The following is a 17,456-nucleotide window of genomic DNA, read 5'->3' as shown; positions in this document are numbered from 1 at the left end:
CACTGTGTGAACAAGTCCCAGGGGTCACACTGGGTGAACAAGTCCCAGGGGTCACACTGGGTGAACGAGTCCCAGGGGTCACACTGGGTGAACAAGTCCCAGGGGTCACACAGGGTGAACAAGTCCCAACATCACATCTGAGAAGAGACAAAATAAGATTTTTTTCAAATTGGGATCAATTGAGCCTTATCAAATCTTCAGATAATTCCCAGAGCTCATAAAAAATACTAATTATCAGTATTTGGTAACGTCAATGTAACAGTGGGGTGAAAGTGATCTGATTCTGCTCGATGGTGTTGTCTCCTGATGGTGGCTGCTTCGAATCATTTCCTTCTATGTTTGTCGCCCTCTGTCAGGGTAAGTCTGGTAGCGTGAGTGATATTGTGTTGATTTAGTGCATAAGTGTTTGTGTCATGAAGACTAGCTGTAGTCTCTCTCTATCTCTCTATCTGTCTATCTACCTATCCATCTATCTATCTATCTGTCTATCTATCTATCTGTCTGTCTATCTATCTCACCCATTCAAAACAAAATCACTCGATACTCCTTGCTAAGCCTTTACTGTGAAACTCTCACTTGCTTCCATCACCTCTTCCTCCTCCTCCTCCTCCTCCTTTGCTTCTTACCCCTGCACCCTCTTCTCATTCATCTCTCCTCTCTACTATTGAGGGATGTAGTGAAAGATATTTTTCAAGAATGTGAGAGAGTGTGTGTGGCGTCCCGCGTGTGAGCATCACACCAGCGTCTGAGAGATTGCTACCACCATGAGTGCCCTTCCTTGTTCCTCTCATGTCGCTGGTGGCCCAGTCTGGTGGTTGGCTGGGTGGTGCTGGTGGTCCAGTCTGGTGGCTGTCTTGCTGGTGTTGGTGTTGGTGGTGGTGGTGGTGGTGGTGGTGGTGGTGGTGGTGGTGGTGGTGGTGGAGGTGGTGGTGGTGGTGGTGGTGGTGGTGGTGGTGGTGGTGGTACTGGTGGTGAAGGTGTTGTTGTTGGTGGTGGTGGTGGTTGGGTTGTTGACATTACCTCGTTCTGATCCTTCCATTACCCCTCCCCTTCCTTCCCTCACTCCCTCACTTCTCTTCAATGACCTGATCCTCTGGTTTTTGAGAGAAAGAAAAAAGGATAAGGGTGGAAAGGGATTCAGTAAGTACAGGGATGGAGGAGTAGGAACAGGAAGAAGAAGAAGAGGAGGAGGAGAACGTGATTAAAATAAAATAAAGGAGGCCCATCCACTTGTGACGAGATCTTGGTAATGGTTGTGTCAGGTGCGCTTAAGATGGTACATGCCAGGACAACGAGTCCAGTCACCCTCTATCTGTTCTTTTTATTCAAAGACCGTTGTTTATTACTGTGTTGAGTACATCACACACACACACACACACACACACACACACACACACACACACACACACACACACACACACACACACACACAAAGAAACAAGTATACACAGATAAGGAGGGAGGCCCAGCCACAGTACGAAAACGACATAGCATCAAAAGTCAAGTCTGACTCGAAGCTGTTGTATAGCCACATCAGGGACGAAGACAACAGTCACGGACCAGGTATTCAGGCTGAGGAAAGAAGGTGGGGAGTTCACAAGAAACGATCAAGAAGTATGCGAGGAGCTCAACATGAGATTTAAGGAAGTATTTACAGTGGTGTTACCCTGGTGTTCCTCACAGTGTTCCTGGTAGTGTTCCCCTGGTGTTCCTCACAGTGTTCCTGGTAGTGTTCCCTTGGTGTTCCTCACAGTGTTCCTGGTAGTGTTCCCCTGGTGTTCCTCACAGTGTTCCTGGTAGTGTTCCCCTGGTGTTCCTCACAGTGTTCCTGGTAGTGTTCCCCTGGTGTTCCTCACAGTGTTCCTGGTAGTGTTCCCCTGGTGTTCCTCACAGTGTTCCTGGTAGTGTTCCCCTGGTGTTCCTCACAGTGTTCCTGGTAGTGTTCCCCTGGTGTTCCTCACAGTGTTCCTGGTAGTGTTCCCCTGGTGTTCCTCACAGTGTTCCTGGTATTGTTCTCCTGGTGTTCCCTTGGTGTCCATATGCGTCACATCAGCAATGTAATAATTTACTCTCCAGGAGGACTGGGTCAGGTGTCATCCAGTCGTCATCAGCCACTGGATCAGTCAGCATCCCTGGCTTGTCATCTCATCATGGTTAACTCATCATGGCTAATGTATCGTCACACCCTCGCGAGGTCAAACCTTCTGTACGTAGGGAAGCGTACGTACCACTTTGTGATGGTAAGGGGCACGTAAGTGTCCCTATCAATAACAATACAGAGAGGTCTGTGGTGTCTAAGCACAGCACAGACCTGTGGAATCCAACTGTCCTCAAAGATCTGTTAGATTTGTTAAGGCATGAATGATGCAAAGATCCTGGACTTCACCTTACGAAAGCAGGCAAAGCAATTGCAACAGTAATTGTGGACATGGTAGCTTATAGGGGAAAACTGAGAATGTTATTAGGAGACAGGAGCACTGACGCGCCCCAGAATTGTCTGAGATGTTTATTTTTTCCATGTTACTTTCGTTTCCTATGTCTAGTCTGACACTGAGGCATCAGTGTTGTGTGGTACACGAAGGTCCTCCACTGTCTTTCTGCTGGGTATTCGAGACGAAATGTTGGACGATGTTTTGGTCTCGCTGGAGTTGAAATCTGTTGACTTTGTCAGTGTCAGGCAGCTGTGGATATTGAACTCTTACCACTCCTTCACTCGTTCCTTCACTCATTCCTTCACTCGTTCCTTCACTCGTTCCTTCACTCACTCATTCACTAGCTCCTTCACTTACTCATATCACTCCTTCCTTCACTACTTCATCCCTCACTCCCTCCATCTTTGACTGCTTCACCAGATGCCCTTGTTTGTTTACTCTCCCATCTGGTTACCGTGGAAATTACTGGCACATATTTCTCCACCTCCTGCTAGGGTGAACGTTAATACTTGACTTACATAAGAACACAAGATAGGAGGAACACTGCAGCCGGCCTAGTGGCTGATTTATTAGCCACTAGGCCGGCTGCAGTGTTCCTCCTCTCTTGTGTTCTTAGTGGCCTAGTGGCCACTAAGAACACAAGAACAGGTGGAGCAGTATACTCCACCTGTGACGGTGGAGCAGTATACTCCACCTGTGACGGTGGAGCAGTATACTCCACCTGTGACGGTGGAGCAGTATACTCCACAACTTAGAGTCAGACTCAAAGTTAAACCCTGACGTGTGCTTTACACTTTTGTCTTTCGCGAAGCTTGGTGGATGTTTAAATGTTTAGTTCAGTGTTTATTTGTTTCATTCGTCTCCTCCTCCTTCTCCTCCTCCTCCTCCGCCTCCGCCTCTTCCTCTTCCTTCTCCCGTTCCTCTTCCTCCTTTTCTTCCTATCAGAGGTGTCCAGGAAGACAGTACAGAGTATCCGTAGGAGGGTAGGCTAAAAAAACACTCAAGTATAAGTGACAAACACCAGTATAAGTGATAGAAACACCAGTATAAGTTTAGAAACACAAGCACAAGTGACAGAAACCCCAGTATAAGTGACAGAAACCCCAGTATAAGTGACAGAAACACCAGTATAAGTGATAGAAACACAAGCATAAGTGACAGAAACCCCAGTATAAGTGACAGAAACACCAGCATAAGTGACAGAAACACAAGTGTAAGTGACAGAAACACAAGCACAAGTTACAAAAACCCCAGTATAAGTGACAGAAACACCAGTATAAGTGACAGAAACACAAGTATAAGTGACAGAAACACAAACACAAGTTACAGAAACCCCAGTATAAGTGACAGAAACACCAGTATAAGTGACAGAAACACCAGTATAAGTGATAGAAACACAAGCGTAAGTAACAGAAACACCAGTATAAGTGATAGAAACACAAGCATAAGTGACAGAAACACCAGTATAAGTGTCAGAAACACCAGTATAAGTGACAGAAACACAAGTGTAAGTGACAGAAACACAAATATAAGTGACAGAAACACCAGTATGAGTGACAGAAACACAAGTATAAGTGACAGAAACACCAGTATGAGTGACAGAAACACAAGTATAAGTGACAGAAACACAAGCATAAGTGACAGAAACACAAGTATAAGTGACAGAAACACAAGCATAAGTGACAGAAACACAAGCATAAGTGACAGAAACACCAGTATGTGTGTCAGAAACACCAGCATAAGTGTCAGAAACACCAGTATAAATGACAGAAACAAGCATTAGTGACAGAAACCCCAGTATAAGTTACAGAAACTCTAGTATAAGTGACAGAAACACAAGTATAAGTGACAGAAACACCAGTATAAGTGATAGAAACACCAGTATAAGTTTAGAAACACAAGCATAAGTGAGAGAAACACTAGTATAAGTGACAGAAACACAAGTATAAGTTACAGAAACACTAGTATAAGTGACAGAAACACCAGTATAAGTGATAGAAACACCAGTATAAGTGGTAGAAACACAAGCATAGTGACAGAAACCCCAGTATAAGTGACAGAAACACCAGTATAAGTGACAGAAACACCAGTATAAGCGTCAGAAACACCAGTATAAGCGTCAGAAACACCAGTATAAGCGTCAGAAACACCAGTATAAGCGTCAGAAACACCAGTATAAGCGTCAGAAACACCAGTATAAGTGACAGAAACACAAGCATCATAACAACAGAAGCAACAGCAATAACATCAACGTCCACATGTATGGGTTAGGGATAAAATCCATTAATTGCCTCTGTGTTATCCCTCCATCCATTATAAGAATTTACCTTGTAATTAAATTTGGCACTGTGTCAAAAATGATAGAGAGACACACTCTGGCACTGTCCAGGAAATGTGTACAAATATTTAACTACTGTTTCAGTTGACGCTTCCCGCTGTAAAAAATAGTGACATGAGCTAAAAATATTGAGTTGGTGTTCTTAGCTAGTGTTGTTAGTCTGGTGTTGTTAGGCTGGTGTTGTTAGTCTGGTGTTGTTAGTCTGGTGTTGTTAGGCTGGTGTTGCTAGTCTGGTGTTGTTAGTCTGGTGTTGTTAGTCTGGTGTTGTTAGTCTGGTGTTGTTAGGCTGGTGTTGTTAGTCTGGTGTTGTTAGTCTGGTGTTGTTAGTCTGGTGTTGTTAGTCTGGTGTTGTTAGTCTGGTGTTGTTAGTCTGGTGTTGTTAGTCTGGTGTTGTTAGTCTGGTGTTGTTAGTCTGGTGTTGTTAGTCTGGTGTTGTTAGGCTGGTGTTGTTAGTCTGGTGTTGTTAGTCTGGTGTTGTTAGGCTGGTGTTGTTAGTCTGGTGTTGTTAGTCTGGTGTTGTTAGTCTGGTGTTGTTAGGCTGGTGTTGTTAGGCTGGTGTTGTTAGTCTGGTGTTATTAGGCTGGTGTTGTTAGTCTGGTGTTGTTAGGCTAGTGTTGTTAGGCTGGTGTTGTTAGGCTGGTGTTGTTAGGCTGGTGTTGTTAGTCTGGTGTTGTTAGTCTTGTGTTGTTAGTCTTGTGTTGTTAGTCTGGTGTTGTTAGTCTGGTGTTGTTAGGCTGGTGTTGTTAGGCTGGTGTTGTTAGTCTGGTGTTGTTAGTCTGGTGTTGTTAGTCTGGTGTTGTTAGTCTGGTGTTGTTAGTCTGGTGTTGTTAGGCTGGTGTTGTTAGGCTTGTGTTGTTAGTCTGGTGTTGTTAGTCTGGTGTTGTTAGTCTGGTGTTGTTAGGCTCGTGTTGTTAGGCTGGTGTTGTTAGTCTGGTGTTATTAGGCTGGTGTTGTTAGTCTGGTGTTGTTAGGCTAATGTTGTTAGGCTGGTGTTGCTAGTCTGGTGTTGTTAGGCTGGTGTTGTTAGTCTGGTGTTGTTAGTCTGGTGTTGTTAGTCTGGTGTTGTTAGTCTGGTGTTCTTTGTCTGGTGTTGTTAGTCTGGTGTTGTTAGGCTGGTGTTGTTAGGCTGGTGTTGTTAGGCTGGTGTCGTTAGTCTGGTGTTGTTAGTCTGGTGTTGTTAGTCTGGTGTTGTTAGTCTGGTGTTGTTAGTCTGGTGTTGTTAGTCTGGAGTTGTTAGTCTGGTGTTGTTAGTCTGGTGTTGTTAGTCTGGTGTTGTTAGGCTGGTGTTGTTAGTCTAGTGTTGTTAGTCTGGTGTTGTTAGACTGGTGTTGTTAGTCTGGTGTTGTTAGTCTGGTGTTATTAGGCTGGTGTTGTTAGTCTGGTGTTGTTAGTCTGGTGTTGTTAGGCTGGTGTTGTTAGTCTGGTGTTGTTAGTCTGGTGTTGTTAGTCTGGTGTTGTTAGGCTGGTGTTGTTAGTCTGGTGTTGTTAGTCTGGTGTTGTTAGTCTGGTGTTGTTAGTCTGGTGTTGTTAGTCTGGTGTTGTTAGTCTGGTGTTGTTAGGCTGGTGTTGTTAGGCTGGTGTTGTTAGGCTGGTGTTCTTAGGCTGGTGTTGTTAGTCTGGTGTTGTTAGGCTGGTGTTGTTAGGCTGGTGTTGTTAGTCTGGTGTTGTTAGGCTTGTGTTGTTAGTCTGGTGTTGTTAGGCTGGTGGGGTTAGTCTGGTGTTGTTAGGCTGGTGTTGTAAGGCTGGTGTTCTTAGGCTGGTGTTCTTAGGCTGGTGTTGTTAGTCTAGTGTTGTTAGGCTGGTGTTGTTAGTCTGGTGTTGTTAGTCTGGTGTTGTTAGTCTGGTGTTGTTAGTCTGGTGTTGTTAGGCTGGTGTTGTTAGTCTGGTGTTGTTAGTCTGGTGTTGTTAGTCTGGTGTTGTTAGGCTGGTGTTGTTAGTCTGGTGTTGTTAGGCTGGTGTTGTTAGTCTGGTGTTGTTAGTCTGGTGTTGTTAGTCTGGTGTTGTTAGTCTGGTGTTGTTAGGCTGGTGTTGTTAGTCTGGAGTTGTTAGTTTGATGTTGTTAGGCTGGTGTTGTTAGTCTGGTGTTGTTAGTCTGGTGTTGTTAGTCTGGTGTTGTTAGTCTGTTGTTGTTAGGCTGGCGTTGTTAGTCTGGTGTTGTTAGTCTGGTGTTGTTAGTCTGGTGTTGTTAGTCTGGTGTTGTTAGTCTGGTGTTGTTATTCTGGTGTTGTTAGGTTGGTGTTGTTAGTCTGGTGTTGTTAGTCTGGTGTTGTTAGTCTGGTGTTGTTAGGCTGGTGTTGTAAGTCTGGTGTTGTTTGTCTGGTGTTGTTAGTCTGATGTTGTTAGGCTGGTGTTGTTAGTCTGGTGTTGTTAGTCTGGTGTTCTTAGTCTGGTGTTGTTAGTCTGGTGATGTTCGTCTGGTGTTGTTAGTCTGGTGTTGATAGTCTGGTGTTGTTAGGCTGGTGTTGTTAGCCTGGTGTTGTTAGTCTGGTGTTGTTAGGCTGGTGTTGTTAGTCTGGTGCTGTTAGTCTGGTGTTGTTAGTCTGGTGTTGTTATTCTGGTGTTGTTAGTCTGTTGTTAGGCTAGTGTTGTTAGGCTGGTGTTGTTAGGCTGGTGTTGTTAGACTGGTGTTGTTAGTCTGGTGTTGTTAGTCTGGTGTTGTTAGTCTGGTGTTGTTAGTCTGGTGTTGTTAGTCTGGTGTTGTTAGTCTGGTGTTGTTAGTCTGGTGTTGTTAGTCTGGTGTTGTTAGTCTGGTGTTGTTAGGCTGGTGTTGTTAGTCTGGTGTTGTTAGTCTCTGTTGTGTTGTTAGTCTGGTGTTGTTAGTCTGGTGTTGTTAGTCTGGTGTTGTTAGTCTGGTGTTGTTAGGTGTTGTTAGTCTGTGTTGTTAGTCTGGTGTTGTTAGTCTGGTGTTGTTAGGCTGGTGTTGTTAGGCTGGTGTTGTTAGTCTGGTGTTGTTAGTCTGGTGTTGTTAGTCTGGTGTTGTTAGGCTGGTGTTGTTAGTCTGGTGTTGTTAGTCTGGTGTTGTTAGTCTGGTGTTGTTAGTCTGGTGTTGTTAGTCTGGTGTTGTTAGTCTGGTGTTGTTAGGCTGGTGTTGTTAGTCTGGTGTTGTTAGTCTGGTGTTGTTAGTCTGGTGTTGTTAGTCTGGTGTTGTTAGTCTGGTGTTGTTAGGCTGGTGTTGTTAGTCTGGTGTTGTTAGTCTGGTGTTGTTAGTCTGGTGTTGTTAGTCTGGTGTTGTTAGGCTGGTGTTGTTAGGCTGGTGTTGTTAGTCTGGTGTTGTTAATCTGGTGTTGTTAGTCTGGTGTTGTTAGTCTGGTGTTGTTAGCTAGTGTTGTTAGTCTGGTGTTGCTAGTCTGGTGTTGTTAGTCTGGTGTTGTTAGGCTGGTGTTGTTAGTCTGGTGTTGTTAGTCTGGTGTTGTTAGTCTGGTGTTGTTAGGCTGGTGTTGTTAGGCTGGTGTTGTTAGTCTGGTGTTGTTAATCTGGTGTTGTTAGTCTGGTGTTGTTAGTCTGGTGTTGTTAGTCTGGTGTTGTTAGGCTGATGTTGTTAGGCTGGTGTTCTTAGGCTGGTGTTCTTAGGCTGGTGTTGTTAGTCTGGTGTTGTTAGGCTGGTGTTGTTAGTCTGGTGTTGTTAGGCTGGTGTTGTTAGTCTGGTGTTGTTAGGCTGGTGTTGTTAGTCTGGTGTTGTTAGTCTGGTGTTGTTAGTCTGGTGTTGTTAATCTGGTGTTGTTAGTCTGGTGTTGTTAGGCTGGTGTTGTTAGTCTGGTGTTGTTAGGCTGGTGTTGTTAGACTGGTGTTGTTAGTCTGGTGTTGTTAGTCTGGTGTTGTTAGTCTGGTGTTGTTAGTCTGGTGTTGTTAGTCTGGTGTTGTTAGGCTGGTGTTGTTAGGCTGGTGTTGTTAGTCTGGTGTTGTTAGTCTGGTGTTGTTAGTCTGGTGTTGTTAGGCTCGTGTTGTTAGGCTGGTGTTGTTAGTCTGGTGTTATTAGGCTGGTGTTGTTAGGCTCGTGTTGTTAGTCTGGTGTTGTTAATATGGTGTTGTTAGTCTGGTGTTGTTAGGCTAGTGTTGTTAGGCTGGTGTTGTTAGGCTGGTGTTGTTAGGCTGGTGTTGTTAGTCTGGTGTTGTTAGTCTGGTGTTGTTAGTCTGGTGTTGTTAGGCTGGTGTTGTTAGTCTGGTGTTCTTTGTCTGGTGTTGTTAGTCTGGTGTTGTTAGGCTGGTGTTGTTAGTCTGGTGTTGTTAGGCTGGTGTTGTTAGTCTGGTGTTGTTAGTCTGGTGTTGTTAGTCTGGTGTTGTTAGTCTGGTGTTGTTAGTCTGGTGTTGTTAGGCTCGTGTTGTTAGGCTGGTGTTGTTAGTCTGGTGTTATTAGGCTGGTGTTGTTAGGCTCGTGTTGTTAGTCTGGTGTTGTTAATCTGGTGTTGTTAGTCTGGTGTTGTTAGGCTAGTGTTGTTAGGCTGGTGTTGTTAGGCTGGTGTTGTTAGGCTGGTGTTGTTAGTCTGGTGTTGTTAGTCTGGTGTTGTTAGTCTGGTGTTGTTAGGCTGGTGTTGTTAGTCTGGTGTTCTTTGTCTGGTGTTGTTAGTCTGGTGTTGTTAGGCTGGTGTTGTTAGTCTGGTGTTGTTAGGCTGGTGTTTTTAGTCTGGTGTTGTTAGTCTGGTGTTGTTAGTCTGGTGTTGTTAGTCTGGTGTTGTTAGTCTGGTGTTGTTATTCTGGAGTTGTTAGTCTGGTGTTGTTAGTCTGGTGTTGTTAGTCTGGTGTTGTTAGGCTGGTGTTGTTAGTCTAGTGTTGTTAGTCTGGTGTTGTTAGTCTGGTGTTGTTAGTCTGGTGTTGTTAGTCTGGTGTTGTTAGGCTGGTGTTGTTAGTCTGGTGTTGTTAGTCTGGTGTTGTTAGGCTGGTGTTGTTAGTCTGGTGTTGTTAGTCTGGTGTTGTTAATCTGGTGTTGCTAGTCTGGTGTTGTTAGTCTGGTGTTGTTAGTCTGGTGTTGTTAGTCTGGTGTTGTTAGGCTGATGTTGTTAGGCTGGTGTTCTTAGGCTGGTGTTCTTAGGCTGGTGTTGTTAGTCTGGTGTTGTTAGGCTGGTGTTGTTAAGCTGGTGTTGTTAGTCTGGTGTTGTTAGGCTGGTGTTGTTAGTCTGGTGTTGTTAGGCTGGTGTTGTTAGTCTGGTGTTGTTAGGCTGGTGTTGTTAGGCTGGTGTTCTTAGGCTGGTGTTCTTAGGCTGGTGTTGTTAGTCTAGTGTTGTTAGGCTGGTGTTGTTAGTCTGGTGTTGTTAGTCTAGTGTTCTTAGTCTGGTGTTGTTAGTCTGGTGTTGTTAGGCTGGTGTTGTTAGTCTGGTGTTGTTAGTCTGATGTTGTTAGGGTGGTGTTGTTAGTCTGATGTTGTTAGGCTGGTGTTCTTAGGCTGGTGTTCTTAGGCAGGTGTTGTTAGTCTAGTGTTGTTAGGCTGGTGTTGTTAGTCTGGTGTTGTTAGTCTAGTTTTCTTAGTCTAGTGTTGTTAGTCTGGTGTTGTTAGGCTGGTGTTGTTAGTCTGGAGTTGTTAGTTTGATGTTGTTAGGCTGGTGTTGTTAGTCTGGTGTTGTTAGTCTGGTGTTGTTAGTCTGGTGTTGTTAGTCTGTTGTTGTTAGGCTGGCGTTGTTAGTCTGGTGTTGTTAGTCTGGTGTTGTTAGTCTGGTGTTGTTAGTCTGGTGTTGTTAGTCTGGTGTTGTTAGTCTGGTGTTGTTATTCTGGTGTTGTTAGGTTGGTGTTGTTAGTCTGGTGTTGTTAGTCTGGTGTTGTTAGTCTGGTGTTGTTAGGCTGGTGTTGTAAGTCTGGTGTTGTTTGTCTGGTGTTGTTAGTCTGATGTTGTTAGGCTGGTGTTGTTAGTCTGGTGTTGTTAGTCTGGTGTTCTTAGTCTGGTGTTGTTAGTCTGGTGATGTTAGTCTGGTGTTGTTAGTCTGGTGTTGCTAGTCTGGTGTTGTTAGGCTGGTGTTGTTAACCTGGTGTTGTTAGTCTGGCGTTGTTAGGCTGGTGTTGTTAGTCTGGTGCTGTTAGTCTGGTGTTGTTAGTCTGGTGTTGTTATTCTGGTGTTGTTAGTCTGGTGTTGTTAGGCTGGTGTTGTTAGTCTGGTGTTGTTAGTCTGGTGCTGTTAGTCTGGTGTTGTTAGTCTGGTGTTGTTAAGCTGGTGTTGTTAGTCTGGTGTTGTTAGTCTGGTGTTGTTAGTCTGGTGTTGTTAGTCTGGTGTTGTTAGTCTGATGTTGTTAGGCTGGTGTTGTTAGTCTGATGTTGTTAGGCTGGTGTTCTTAGGCTGGTGTTCTTAGGCAGGTGTTGTTAGTCTAGTGTTGTTAGGCTGGTGTTGTTAGTCTGGTGTTGTTAGTCTAGTTTTCTTAGTCTAGTGTTGTTAGTCTGGTGTTGTTAGGCTGGTGTTGTTAGTCTGGTGTTGTTAGTTTGATGTTGTTAGGCTGGTGTTGTTCGTCTGGTGTTGTTAGTCTGGTGTTGTTAGTCTGGTGTTGTTAGGCTGGTGTTGTTAGTCTGGTGTTGTTAGGCTGGTGTTGTTAGTCTGGTGTTGTTAGGCTGGTGCCAGTAAATTGAATTTTTAATTTGGGCAAAAATCTAATTACAGGATCAATTAGAGCCCCGTGTTTATTATGTTCCTTCACAGGGACCCGTCACCTCTCACAGGGACCCGTCACCTCTCACAGGAACCCGTCACCTCTCACAGGGACCTGTCACCTCTCGCAGGGACCCGTCACCTCTCACAGGAACCCGTCACCTCTCACAAGGACCCGTCACCTCTCACAGGGACCCGTCACCTCTCACAGGGACCCGTCACCTCTCACAGGAACCCGTCACCTCTCACAGGGACCCGTCACCTCTCACAGGGACCCGTCACCTCTCACAGGGACCCGTCACCTCTCACAGGAACCCGTCACCTCTCACAGGGACCCGTCACCTCTCACAGGGACCCGTCACCTCTCACAGGGACCCGTCACCTCTCACAGGGACCCGTCACCTCTCACAGGGACCCGTCACTTCCAACAGGGACCCGTCACTTCTCACAGGGACCCGTCACCTCTCACAGGGATCCGTCACCTCTCACAGGGACCCATCACCTCTCACAGGGACGCGTCACTTCTCACAGGGACCCGTCACCTCTCACAGGGACCCGTCACCTCTCACAGGGACCCGTCACCTCTCACAGGGACCCATCACCTCTCACAGGGACCCGTCACTTCTCACAGGGATCCGTCATCTCTCACAGGGACCCGTCACCTCTCACAAGGGCCCATCACCTCTCACAGGGACCCGTCACTTCTCACAGGGACACGTCACCTCTCACAGGGACCCGTCGCCTCTCACAGGGACCCATCACCTCTCACAGGGACCCGTCACTTCTCACAGGGACCCGTCGCCTCTCACAGGGACCCGTCACTTCTCACAGGGACCCGTCACCTCTCACAGGGACCCGTCACCTCTCACAGGGACCTGTCACCTCTCACAGCGACGCATCACCTCTCACAGGGACCCGTCACCTCTCACAGGGACCCGTCACTTCTCACAGGGACCCGTCACCTCTCACAGGGACCCGTCACCTCTCACAGGGACCCGTCACCTCTCACAGGGACCCGTCACCTCTCACAGGGACCCGTCACCTCTCACAGGGATCCGTCACCTCTCACAGGGATCCATCACCTCTCACAGGGACCCGTCACTTCTCACAGGGACCCGTCACCTCTCACAGGGACCCGTCACTTCTCACAGGGACACGTCACCTCTCACAGGGATCCATCACCTCTCACAGGGACCCGTTACTTCTCACAGGGACCCGTCAACCCTCACGGGGACCCCACACAGGGGACCCTCAATACAGATCATTATCAGTGGACCATGAAGCAGTTCACAAACTCTTCCTGGCGAATATATTGATAAAGCTGGGACACAGCCACCTCTCTCTCTCTCTCTCTCTCTCTCTCTCTCTCTCTCTCTCTCTCTCTCTCTCTCTCTCTCTCTCTCTCTCTCTCTCTCTCTCTCTCTCTCTGTGGTGTCCGAATATAGAAGTTGTTTTAGGTAAATTAGGGTTTAATACAATTTAATCTGAGCAGAGTTTGTTTATGACACGTATTGAACATGAACCTGGTGTTCATGACAGGTATAGAACATGAACCTGGTGTTCAAGACAAGTAAAGAACACGAACCAATTATTAAAGACTCGTTCAGAACACGAACCAATAATTCAAAAATCGTACAGAACACGACCCAGGTGTTCAAAAGACGTGAATAACATAGTTGAGGTGTTCAGTACAGGTGTGGTGGCGGGAGAGCTGTGTGAGAGGTTATATATAGTTGTTGTGATGTGGCAGCTGCCCTCTGATGTCTTCCCTATCTTGATTAATATTCTCTCTCTCTCTCTCTCTCTCTCTCTCTCTCTCTCTCTCTCTCTCTCTCTCTCTCTCTCTCTCTCTCTCTCTCTCTCTCTCTCTCTCTCTCCGTCTTGCTCTCTCTCTTTCTCATGCAAAACAAAATTGAAAATGGTATACTTGAAGGAGTATACCTGAAGGGTGTATCGGGGGGTCAACGCCCCCGCCGCCCGGTCCATAACCAAACCTCGTGGTGGATCAGTGCTTGATCGACCAGGTTGTTACTGCTGGCCGCAAATAAACCCATGTACGAACCACAATCGGTCTGGTCAGGTACTGCTTTCAAGTGCCTGTCCAGCGCCTTCTTGAAGACAGCCAGGGGTCTTGAAGACAGCCAGGGGTCTTGAAGAGAGCCAGGGGTCTTGAAGACAGCCAGGGGTCTATTGGTAATATCCCCTTATATATGCCGGGAGGCTGTTGAACAGTCTTGGGCCCCTGACACTTACTGTGTTGTCTCTTAGCGTACTCGTGGTGCCTCTGCTTTTCACTGGGGGTGATGTTGCATCCCCTGACGAGTCTTGCTTTCGTAACGAGTGATTGTCGTGTGGAGATTTGGGACTAGTCCCTCTAGGATTTTCCAAGTGTATATTATTATGTACCTTTCTCGCCTGCGTTCCAAGGATTACAGGTCAAAGGACTTCAACCACTCGCAGTAATTTAGGTGCTTTGTAGTACTTGCAGTGAAAGTTCTCTGTATATTCTCCAGGTCTGGAGTTTCGCCTGCCTTGAAAGCGGCCTTTAGTATGCAGCAATATTCCAGCCTAGAGAAAACAAACGATTTGAAGAGAATCGTCACTGGCTTGGCATCCCTGGTTTTGAAGGTTTTCATTATCCATCTATCGTTTTCCTAGTAGATGTGATAGAAACATTGTTGTGGTCTTTGAAAGTGAGATACTCTGACATGATCACTCCCAGGTCCTTTACCTTAGTTTGTCGTTCTATTGTGTAGTTGGAATTTGTTTTATACTCCGATCCAGTTTTTATTTCCTCGAGTAATTGAAATTTGTCTTCATCGAACTTCATATTGCTTTCTCAACCCCATTTCAAGACATTTTTAATGTCTGCCTCGAGATTTGCAGTGTCCTCAATGGATGACACTGTTATGCAAATTCTGGTATCATCAACAAAGGACACGGTGCTGTGGCTTACATCTCTGTCTATGTCAGATATGAGGAACAGGATGGAAGTGAGTACTGTACCTTGTGAAACAGAGCTATTCACTCTAGCCGCCTCTGACTTTAATCTGTTTACTATTACTCTATGTGTTCTATTTGTTAGGAAGTTATAAATTCATCTATCCACGTTTCCTGTTATTCCTTTATCAGTCGTTTGGTGCGCTATTACACCATGGTCACACTTTCGCAAAGTCTGTGTATACTACATCTGCATTTTGTTTGTCCTCCAGAGCATCCAAGACCATGTCATAGTGATCCAGTAGTTGGGACAGCCAGGAACGATCTGCTCTAAACCAATGTTGCCCTGGGTTGTGTAACTGATGGATATCTAGGTGGGTGGTGATCTTGCTTCTTAGAACCCTTTCAAAGATTTTTATGATGTGGAACGTTAGTGCTATCGGTATGTAGTTCTTTGCAATTTCTTTACTGCCAACCTTGTGGAGTGGGACTATATCTATTGTTTTTATTGACTCTGGGATGACCCATGTATCCACGCTTTCTCTCCATAGAATACTTAAGGTACGTGAAAGAGGTTTCTTGCAGTTCTTGATGAACACGGAGTTCCACGAGTCTGGGCCTGGGGCAGAGTGTATGGACATGTCATTTGTTGCTTTTTCGAAGTCTTATAGTGTTAGGATTATATCCGAAATTCTTGAATTAACCAAATTTTAAGTCTCGGACAAAAAAAACTCATTTAGCTTGTCGACCCTTAGTCTGATTAACGGCTCAATAAACACCGAGTCATACTGGGACTTCAGTATCTCACTCATTTCTTTACTGTCATCTGTGTAAGTCCCATCCCGTTTAAGCAGGAGTCCAATACTGGATGTTTTTTTTACCCTAGATTTAGCACAAGAAAAGAAATATTTTGGTCTTTTATCAATTTCATTTATGGCTTGAAGTTCTTCCTGTGTTTCTTGTCTCCTGTAAGATTCCTTAAGCTGATGTTCGATATCTGATTTCTCTGATCAGTGCCTCCTTTCGTATCTCAGGTATACTGGTCCCTCCCAGCAGCTGTGTGAGTCTTCACCTTCGCCTGTAGAGGGATAAGACGTGGACAAAACGTTTCACCACGAGTGGCGAAAGGTTCCTCTAATAAATGTCCTAAACTGTACATAAGTGTCTCTTTCCACTAAAAATAGAATGGTTCTGACCACAAAGAATTATGTCCTCCTTTGAGTCAGTTACATCCTTCTCTCCTCTACTTATTTCCTCTGTAATTCCACATATACTCTTAAATCCATGTGTTCATTGATCCGTCCGTATTTTGTCCGTGAGTCAGTCTGTGAGTCAGTCGTGAGTCAGTCGTGAGTCGATCCGTTCACTGACCCTCCACCCACAGTGTGTGTGTACTCACCTAGTTGCGGTTCCAGGGGTCGATTCACAGTTCCTGGCCCCGCCTCTTCACTAGTCACTACTAGATCCGCTCTCTCCCTGCTCCATGAGCTTTATCGTACCTCTTCCTAAAGCTATGTATGGATCCTGCCTCCACTGCATCACTCTCCAAACTGTTCCACTTCCTGACAACCCTATGACTGAAGAAGAGGTTTCTGTGTGTGTGTGTGTGTGTGTGTGTGTGTGTGTGTGTGTGTACTCACCTAATTGTGGTTGCAGGGGTCGAGACTCAGCTCCTGGCCCCGCCTCTTCACTGATTGCTACTAGGTCCTCTCTCTCTCTCTGCTTCCTGAGCTTTGTCATACCTCTTCTTAAAACTATGTATGGGTCCTGCCTCCACTACTTCACTTGCTAGGCTATTCCACTTCCTGACGACTCTATGACTGAAGAAACACTTCCTAACGTCCCTGTGACTCGTCTGAGTCTTCAGCTTCCAGTTGTGACCCCTTGTTCCTGTGTCCCCTCTCTGGAACATCCTATCTCTGCCCACCTTGTCTATTCCCCGCAGTATCTTGTATGTCGTTATCATGTCACCCCTGACCCTTCTGTCCTCCAGTGTCGTCAGTCCGATTTCCCTCAACCTTTCCTCGTACGACATTCCCCTGAGCTCTGGGACTAGCCTTGTTGCAAACCTTCTCTAACTTCTTGACGTGCTTGACCAGGTGTGGGTTCCAGACTGGTGCTGCATACTCCAGTATGGGCCTAACATACACAGTGTACAGTGTCTTGAACGATTCCTTATTAAGGTATCGGAACGCTATTCTCAGGTTTGCCAGGCGCCCGTATCGTGCAGCGGTTGTTTGGTTGATGTGTGCCTCCGGTGATGTGCTCGGTGTTATGGTCACCCCAAGGTCTTTCTCCCTGAGTGAGGTCTGTAGTCTTTGTCCACCTAGCCTATGCTCTGTCTGCGGTGTGTGTGTGTGTGTGTGTGCGTGTGTGTGTGTGTGTGTGTGTGTGTGTGTGTGTGTGTGTGTGTGTGTGTGTGTGTGTGTGTGTGTGTGTGTGTGTGTGTGTGTGTGTGTGTGTGTGTGTGTGTGTGTGTGTGTGTGTGTGTGTGTGTGTGTGTGTGTGTGTGTGTGTGTGTGTGTGTGTGTGTTTGTTTGTGTTTGTGTGTGTGTGTTTGTGTTTGTGTGTGTGTGTGTGTGTGTGTGTGTGTGTGTGTGTGTGTGTGTGTGTGTGTGTTTGTGTGTGTGTGTGTGTGTGTGTGTGTGTGTGTGTGTGTGTGTGTGTTGTGTGTGTGTGTGTGTGTGTGTGTGTGTGTGTGTGTGTGTGTGTGTGTGTGTGTGTACTCACCTATTTGTGGTTGCAGGGGTCGAGTCATAGCTCCTGGCCCCGCCTCTTCACTGATTGCTACTAGGTCCTCTCTCTCCCTGCTCCATGATCTTTATCATACCTCGCCTTAAAACTATGTATGGTTCCCGCCTCCACTACTTCACTTTCTAGGCTATTCCACGGCCTGACTACTCTATGACTGAAGATATACTTCCTAACATCCCTTTGATTCATCTGAGTCTTCAACTTCCAATTGTGACCTCTTGTGTCTGTGTCCCATCTCTGGAACATCCCGTCTTTGTCCACCTCGTCTATTCCACGCAGTATTTTATATGTCGTTATCATGTCTCCCCTGACCCTCCTGGCCTCCAGTGTCGTCAGGCCGATTTCCCTCAACCTTTCTTCGTAGGACAATCCCCGTAGCTCTGGGACTAGTCTTGTTGCAAACCTTTGCACTTTCTCTAATTTCTTGACG

This window comes from Cherax quadricarinatus, chromosome 78 (genome assembly GCF_038502225.1).
Source record: "Cherax quadricarinatus isolate ZL_2023a chromosome 78, ASM3850222v1, whole genome shotgun sequence".
In the NCBI taxonomy this organism is placed as follows: domain Eukaryota; kingdom Metazoa; phylum Arthropoda; class Malacostraca; order Decapoda; family Parastacidae; genus Cherax; species Cherax quadricarinatus.
This window is presented reverse-complemented; position numbering follows the sequence as displayed.